Raw genomic sequence first — 9,573 nt, 5'->3', positions numbered from 1 at the left:
AATTTACTTGCCTAATTGTTTCTTAGAAATACTTGACATCGCATTCGCATCCGCGGATGTCTAACATTCCAAATTCGCAACAACCCTAATGCATACATCTTCATTAATCGAATAAAGGGTTTCATTTCTGTTTTTTCACCACATATTTAAGTTCATTTTACTTATTTATATAATCACTTTTTATTTGTACATTTATTTTTTGTTTATTCATGTTATTCGGACTTTTATGTTACAAATTACTTTATATATACATAATTAGTTAATGTTCGTTTTTCTTACATTTATTGACTTACTTAAATTTAATGTCAATAAACAGAAACATTCATTCATTAGAAATTTAATTGAGTTTACCATTTCGAATTTAGTTTTAAAGATTATCTTCTTAAGAAACCAAAATAGAGAAAAATTTCTCAAGAATATTTTGCAAATTTTTTAGCCCCAAATACTAATATGCCGAACTTTGGCAATTTAATTTTGTAACTGTATAGCCAAGAAGATTTAGATTAAGCTTTCTTGAAACGCTTAAAAAGTTTCCTTTAAACATTTGTAACAAATTTTTTTCTTTCCAGTGTGCCATTTCGATTATAAATGACTTATTTTAAAGTACTGTAAAAATTCAAAATTAGCTTTTCCTAGGCTTAATGTTTATTTGAGAAGATTGTGAATAAGTTTGATTAAGTTCATTTTGCTTGCTGGGTTGTGGCCAATGAAAAATTGCCACAACTAGATGTGTATGTTTATTATTTTTGTGTTTCTGTGTCTTCCAGTCATGATATTCAATAAATTTTTTCAATCTACGAAGTGTACAAAAATAAGAGTGCAAAGTGCCAAAAGTACACCACAAGGATTTGACAAATTATCTCCTTAGATTTGGGATTGGCTGTGGAATGATGTGCAGACTGAGTTTAAATATTTGTTTTCTATTTGTCTAAATGACACTTGGGGAATTTGATTAGAAATTATACTTCTGTTTTATATGTATGCATTTGTAAAAACTTTTAAAACAGGGCTAATATGATAATAACTAAACACGTTTTTTAAATGGCCTAAAGCTTTGAATCAACAGAGATGTCGTTCGCAAAGGAAATGAAGAAAATATGGAAACGTTGCTTTTTGTTCTGAAAAACTTTTCAAATATCATCCAATACAGGTATATCGATTTATTCTTTGCTTTTTTTGGGGTGTTTAACTTGGAGAAATAATCAAAAATAAATAATTTAAATTGCTTTGCACTTTCTTTTCATCAAAAGTATTCACTAAAAGTGAACCATGAAACGTACTGACTCCCTTCCAGCTTCATCCGATGATTCATCCAGAGTGGAGGCAAAGTCTTAAATCTAAATAGTTTGTTCAGCTACATATATATATTACAATTTTGTTTTCAGTCACATGAAATTGTCTGAAAATTTTTGTTTTACATATTTAATTGAATATGGCTGCTACAAATTCGTTCTAGGTGCAAGATAAGCAGATGGACCTGTTCTTTCTTGCATTCCATTAACACGAATGTTTGTGGAACCGCAAATGCAGCGAATGCAAAAAATTTTATCTGAGGGAAAGAGCGTACTAAATTTGCAATAGAGAATTTTCCGCAATATATGCAAAGTTTTTCAATTCAGAAGTATGTATCTCTCTTCGCGCGAAAACTACACCGCATAAGTCCCTCATCATGCCCGTGTTGGCATATGTCGCAGAAGCATAGACAATGATGACAGCATCCGATGAGACGGCACTTGGAGTATTCGAGAGAAAGATTTTGCGGCAGATTTACGGGCCTTTAAGCAATGGCGACGGCGAGTACCGCAGACGATGGAACGATGAGCTGTATGAGCTTTACAACGTCATAGACGTAGTGCAGCGAATTAAAATACAGCGGCACCGTTGGCTTGACCATGTCATACGAATGAGCTCCGACGCTCCAGCTCTTAAAGTATTGTACTCGGAAGCCCCCGGATGCAGCTGAGGATGAATTAGGCACCCACGCGATGGAAAGACCAAGTGGAGAAGGACTTGACTACACTCGGCATTTCCAATTGGCGTCAGTTGGCACAGAAGAGAAACGACTGGCGTGCTTTGTTGAACTCGGCCAAAATCGCTTAGCCAGAAGAAGAACAAGAACATTCTTGAATAAAAAAAAAAAAACAATTTAATGAATTTTACCAATGTTATTGTGGCTTCTTAACATTTTATTTTTAACATTTTTATTGAGCTTTTTACCACGATTGTTTATTAGGAAAAATTGAAAAAGCAACAGTCTAAGTGGTAGAAGTTATAGCACTATTTCGGAGATCACCACATCTCCTCATCAGACTTCTTTTTTCTAGACTTCAGCAGGGATCGAACAGGCGATTTCGATGTTCAAAGTCAGAAGCGTTAACCACTGAGCTATGTACATCCCGTAAACTCTTGTTGCTAATTCATTTTCCTTATTCAACCAAATACTATCAAGTGCAGCTGATTTGCCGCTATTTGAACTCGACAGCGGGGTTGTTGTTATCAATTCTATACATACATTTGCTTATTTGCTTTTTTGTATAGTTTCAGGCAGTTTCATGAATTTTAGTTAAAGCTATTATTCTAACTTAGTTGTAGAGACTTTTTTGTTGTTACCCGCAACCGTTCATATGTAAGTAATAGACTTTTTGAAACTAAAATATTTGTGATAGAAAAAAATTTCCGATCATAAAATGAAATAATAATAGAGATAAATATGTATATGTGAGTAAATGGTAAATTTTTTTTGTAAACAGCATTACTGAAAGCGTGAAATAAATAAATTTTCTTTTAATAATTAAAATTTCAATCAAAATATAAAATGTTTCCCATAACTTTAACAACTGACATACTTATAAATAATTTATAAAGCTCAAAAGCTCAGTTTCGGTCGAGCTAACTTATTTTAATTAATTTGCGAAAATAACATAAATGAAAATACATTCCAACAAATATACATACATACATATGTACATATTTTTCATTTTATGGTATACTTTTAAAAACGAAAATGCTAATAAGCAGGCATGCAACTTCAGAAATTGCAACCATATGCGTGGGTGGTTTGTTGATGACTCTCAGCCTGATTGGGTGGTTGGTAGGCATTCGTACGTTGGAAGTCCTTGACATGAATCTCAGAAATCGCACGTAACCTCAAGTGTAATTCGCTGTGACAACAAAGCAGTAGCGCAGCCTAATAAAACTTAAAGCAATGCAAACCCACCACTTCGACAACGAACCACCAATCCACCGCCCACCAAATATTATAAGTTATTATAGCATAGCAAGCCAGCGGGCATGAACAGTTTTAAGGATATGTGTATGTAAGCAGGTAGAGGTAGAGAATAGTCTAGCTTAGCCAACATGGCCAAGAGCGTTTCATAAAATGCAAGCGTATTCGCATTCACATTTGTACTCGTCATCATAACTTGCATGCTCAAGTGTGGCGCACTTGAGGTTCTTAATGTGCGACCGGCCGCCGCCATAGCCACTACTCTGACGCACACAGGCGGAGACAAAGCCAATGAACAGCGCCCAACGATTCTGACGTTTTCTGTCAACACATCAACAAACCGGTTGCAAGGTTGCAATAATTAATATAAAAAATACACAAATGCGCATACATATGTATGTACATACAGAAGAATAAGAATACACGTACTACATAAATATGCACATACATATGTATAGTATGTGTGTATGTAAGTATGTACTTATTTATTCATGGGCGACAAAATTAAAAATGAAACACGTACTACGTAGGCGGATCAGCAGCTTTAATGACATTCACATACATACATACATACATAGTGTATGTACATAGGTACCAAGATATGCAATTCAGTCGGTGGTGGGAGGCGCTCACGAGAATTGTTGCTTGCATGTACATACATACATATACGTTTGTACAACCTCAATGGTTCCGTGCAAATGAAAGCAACAACAAATACTGCAGCAATTTATGACGCAATTTAACTGTTGAAAATGAGTGCGTGACATTTCCTGAGCTGAAGTGGACAAAGTTTTTTCGCTCATTGGTGCAAGGATCAGATACTAATTGGAATTTACTCCAAGTTCCCTTTAATGCGCTCAAACAGTTATTATGCATCAATGTGCAAATATATCACACGTACAGCCATATGCCACACTTAATGCGATAGAAACCGTCAAACTGGGGAGGTGTTGTCAAGTAGGAAGCAGCAAAAACGGTAACGTAGTAACGAATACATATGTACATACATAAGTCATTTATACTAAGTCGTCTTACAAAGAGATTGCTACCACATTTAGTAATGAACCGGATGGTAAAACGAATCGCATCTATAAAGGACTGGAAGATTTTAATTTCGCATCAACCATATGCAGATGCATTAGCGGTATGGTTACCAGCCGTCCCTTATTGTTAAGGACAGAGCTTCGTTTTATGCTTTTAGCCTGTGTTAATAATTTTTAAATAATGGTTATTGTCTTTATTTGTAAAAAGTCTGAACAATCAGATATGGAACTCTTCAAGTGTTAAATGCCTATGCCTTTGTAATTTCTTAATCGATTAGGCAATGATTTTTGGGAAAATATCGAAGCCTGCGCAAAATCAGGACACGTTTTGAATAGGTATTCTCCAGTGACCTAGATCTATGTATTGCTAAAATGTCACATTCTCACAGCAAACTCTGATTCTAAATTTTGTTCGAACGAACATCAGGCTAAGAGACGCTTGTTTTACTAATCTTTGAAATAGTTCAGTGAATAGAAAATTTTGGACGAGCGAAAATGAAATTCAATGGTGTGGCTAAATGCCTTACTCCCTTTCGTTAGAACTCCTGAATTTATCTGATCATATTCGGCAAAGATATTTCGATGGCAGATTCTGATTACTTACTTTATAATCTTACTGTTTTTGTTAAATTTTTTTAAAGAGATATGCAAGTTTGGCAAAAATTTTGGCACTTACACTTTTCCTAAGTGTTTGGCCGAGCTTTTTTCCCAATTTGTGATATACATCCTGATGTTATGACAAAAATTGGAGGGACTTATAATTAATTATACGCCACCTTCGAAAGGCAAATGGTTTTTATAAAGAGCCCTTTCAAGACAGAAATACACTCGGAGGAAATAAATTTTGTTTTTCAGTTATGCAGAATTGCCAATAAATCAATAATTAGCTCCTAAATTACTAATACGGTTGGAAAATATCGGTTATGTACATAAATAATACCAAATTTAATAATTGTAACCGTTGTAAAAAAGTTTTAGATTGGCCAGATTTATGCAGAAAATATGCAATTAAGTGAGTAAAATTTAGCTATGTCTCAAAAATTATTATAGTCTCTTATATTTACATTACCTAATCGGTTTCAGCGAAAATTTTTACATAGGCAGTGATGGTAAAGTGTCACAGGTGGAATTTATTGTAAGCTAGTTAATTATTAACTAGATAAATAGTTTTCCCTAATGATACACACGCCACTTTCACATCTCGAAATGGTATTCTTATTTTATTTCATTCACTAATATTAAGTTAAACAGGACTACCAAGAGACGTGGAGTACGTTTACCGGGAAACCATTTATAAAAACCCGCCACGTACAGTACCTCAGAAGCAGACTGGAATTTTATGGCGGACAGAACAATTTTAATTACTATATGTATCTCAAAGTTTAATAATCTTTTTTATAGATAATTGCATGGAAATTCTTTTAAATTCTTTATAAAACTATTATATACATGAAGAAAGTAATATACACACATATGTGCGTAAGGAATACTGTGTAAAAATCTAAAACGCCAATATTTAATTACTTTTAAATAATAGGAAATTATGGTACCACGGGGCGTATACGTTATATACGCAAGTACGGATATACATACATATATATGAGTAGGTACGACAGATTAATCGGCATCGGCATTGGCTAGTATCGGCACAAAATTGAGCATCGGAATCGGCATCGGCACCGGCCTTTTTTTGCCGATTCTTTTCCGGATATTTGTAATTTCTTTATATGTTCAGGTGAAGCGACAGACAACATCAAAAAACATTTGTTGACAGCTCACAAAAATGCATTGTTTTTTGGTCGAAGGTGTTTCACGTTTTTTCCATACAAAAGTATGTTCGAAATGTCTTTTTTATATCTAGGACGCTGTCAGAAAAAAAAAATGCAAAAATTTAATGGGACTTTATAGCAGCTTGAAACTTACACTTCATTATAATTCTAGTGGTGGTCTACCAAACTGCATAACAAAATTTTGATTAAAAAGTTCGAAATTTTGATGAAAAGAAGCAGAATTTTTCTAATTTTTGTACAAAGTTTGAAATCTGAATTTATATTGAATTTATATTTATATAAATTTTTTTGACTACGTCAACCGATTTCGATAATTCTGAATCAGAAAGCTAATGTCTCAGAGTTGGTTCCATGCTAATCTAGTTTACATCCGATTATAGTATCATGAAATATATATATATATATATATATATATATATTGTTATAGTCAAAACTTGCAAGTTTTGGTCCGAAGTTTTCTTCTTGCAAGTTCATGAAAAGTGTCAAACGATAGGCAGGGTTACATTTGTAAACAAAAACAGAACGCGTTGAAAGCAAAGAACCTTACACGTGTTAAAAAATTTGAGGAAGTTACAGGAAAAGTGTGTTTTCGCTTTCCAGGTGACTTTTACTGTTCCGCTCTCACTCCTCTCTTTCAAGAGAGTAATTTTGTTATTTGACAGTTTTACAGGGTTTTACACAGAGTTATCTGGAGCAAAACTAAATATATTGAATGACCAAAAACTCCAAATCGTATTTTATAACTTTTCTTTCTAAATCTACGGGAGTAGTAGCTGAGTAAAGCTGTCAAAGTCACAACAACCAGCTGCTCCAAGGTACCGATTTTTAGTTAAGAAGCTTCCTGCTAAAGTTGTGTGCAATTGTGAATTCAGCATATTACTGCGACAAATTGTGACAGAAGCAGGAGCGAACTGATTGGTGCCAACGTCAACACCCTAAAACCAAAAAGGATATCAGCACGTAAGCCAACAACAACTAAAGCTTCTTTCCGTATCCATAGATACACACTATGTATACGCATACATACGAATCACCTTATGTGTACTTTCAGTGCCTGGAGCTAAACTGACTGTCGAATATCTAATCCCGTTTCTGGAATACACTTAATGAGATGCACAACGTGCTCCAAGTACATACACGCGCATACACATATTAAACCTTAGTCACGAACTCGCGCTCTTATGTACATACATACATACATACACACATACATATGTGCTTGCAATCGTACCTACAGACAACACGTGTAGACGCAATCGTGTGGTCGCAGGCGATGTAACTAAGAAGATTCACCAGTGCCTTCTCGACTGGTGTTAATAACGTTGTTGTTGTTGTTGGCATAGTTGCCTTATGGCATATGAGAAGCCACCGCTGCGGGCAACCAACAGAAATTTAAACCAATCTGAGTTACTCAACAGTCAACACCGAACGTTGAACACTTAGATTCTCACAGAAGACAGATAGATATCTTAGTCAAATGGAGCGCTTCGTGCTAACTTTCTTTCTGTCAAAAGCGAAAAAGTACAAGAAAATATCAATTCTACATACTTACTGCACTTACATACATATGAAGTAAATCTTTGTATATATACACACATATTCGCGAATAACAGGTTCGTAACAGTATACAGTATGGAAATGGGAAGCGCTGCACAGTGGTTCGGATCGCAAATCTAGCTAGACGAAACTATTTAAACTAATACTAGATGATGGATTTTTACACCACTTCTTATCTAGGGGATTTTAGGGTCGCTGACTGCGAATCTGAATTCGCTTAGGAGAAACTCAATATGGCTAATCCAATATGGCGGACGAAAGATTTAAAGAACTAAAAGATTTCTATGAAACTGGGTATTCTGGTATACTAATTACAAATATAAAGTCATTTTCCAAAAATTCAAAATGGCAGATCCGATATGGCGGTTGAAAAATTAAAAACGTTTATGATTTCTATAAAATTGGCTATATGAGGGGTTTCAGGGTCGCTGAATGAATACAAATCTAAAGTAATTTACCAAAAACTAAAAATGACGTAAAAATCCAAGTTTCAAACTTTTTGCAATATTAAAAAAACAACAAAGTTTCTTAAAAAATTCGATGTTTTAAATTAGGTTTCTTAGCAAGATTTTGAGTATGCAGTTTAGAATAACAAAGTGGAAGTTTTAATTAGCTAGGGCCTTCCGTTGATTTTTGCCAATTTTTTTTTTGAAGGTCTCGCTCATTTGCTCATATAATCAAGTAATTTTTAAGCAAAAAAATAAACCACTTCAATTATGAAATAAAAAAATTTAAAGTACCGTTAATTTCTTCATGATTCAATAATCGGATCTTAACTAAATTAGTATGATACCACCTATGAGGTACTGCCTTTCCTATAAAACAAAGAATTATAGAAATCGGTTAACGAAATTCAAGGTTATGCGGTAACATAAATAAAAAAAATAAATAAAATTTCCGAAGAATTGATAACCTCCTCCTTTTTTGAATTCGGTTAAAAAATCATCGAACATATTTGATATTAATTTTGACATTCGACATGCCACCACTAAAATGTACATATCTAGTCTAAATGGTTATCAAACTTAACCTCTACATTAACGAAGGTACAAAGAATAATATCCAAATAGTTCCATTACGGCCTTTACTTCTTCTAATTTTAATTACTTTTTTTTTTTAACTAATCAAAACGACGAAATCAGCGTGATCTTTGTTTTATAAAGTAAATTTTCCATTATGCTTAATTTTAGTTGGTATAATAGAGTTCTCCAGTAGACGTCGTTGATTTACCGTTTTTTATTTCCATATGTTTATTGCTTTAATAAATGCAGTTTCTATTTAAATATATTGTCAGGAATGTATTCCGAGTATCATAAATTACTTTATGAAAACAAATAAAATTTTGATTTTCGTCCAGCTAGATATGCCATTCGAACCACTGTGTGCTGGCCGTTAGAGACGAAGCATACGCGTGTTGCCGCAATCACATTCCGCAATGAGTAAAAAAAAAGATCACATACGTGCTCAAGTGATGAAGTCATGTGAATTTTAAGAATGTCTCCAACATCGCTATCTTTTCATGTTTAAGCGTCTCTTGCTTATCGCGACCATTCCAAACGGGTATCTCCACCGTCCTTAGTCGGGATCTAATAAGTTGGGTAACTAGCAGTCCTTGGTAAGCAACGTTTGACGCCCGCCATGCAAACGTTTGCTTTCAGCCATTACACCTTTCATTCACTCATTCATTCCCTTAGTCGTTCATGCCATTCACGCATTCGTTGCAACTCTGTAGGATGTCTAACTTGAAGGCAACAGAAGGTAACAGTTAGACAGTTAAAAGGATATGAGCATTGCGGGAAAGTGGTAGCTCTTCATGCTGAGTTTTGAAATTTGCATTTGGCCCTCTGCACTTTGTCAATCTGTCACCTCATATCTTTGGTGTGTAAGTATGTATGTAGGAGCGATTGTATACATACATATATGTTCTTTCATTCATTGTACTTATGCAATATACATA

Source organism: Rhagoletis pomonella, unplaced genomic scaffold (assembly GCF_013731165.1).
Source record: "Rhagoletis pomonella isolate Grant_MI unplaced genomic scaffold, Rhpom_1.0 Rhpom_scaffold_00004, whole genome shotgun sequence".
Classification (NCBI taxonomy): domain Eukaryota; kingdom Metazoa; phylum Arthropoda; class Insecta; order Diptera; family Tephritidae; genus Rhagoletis; species Rhagoletis pomonella.
The sequence above is the reverse complement of the archived record's forward strand: the minus strand, read 5'-3'. Positions refer to the sequence as shown.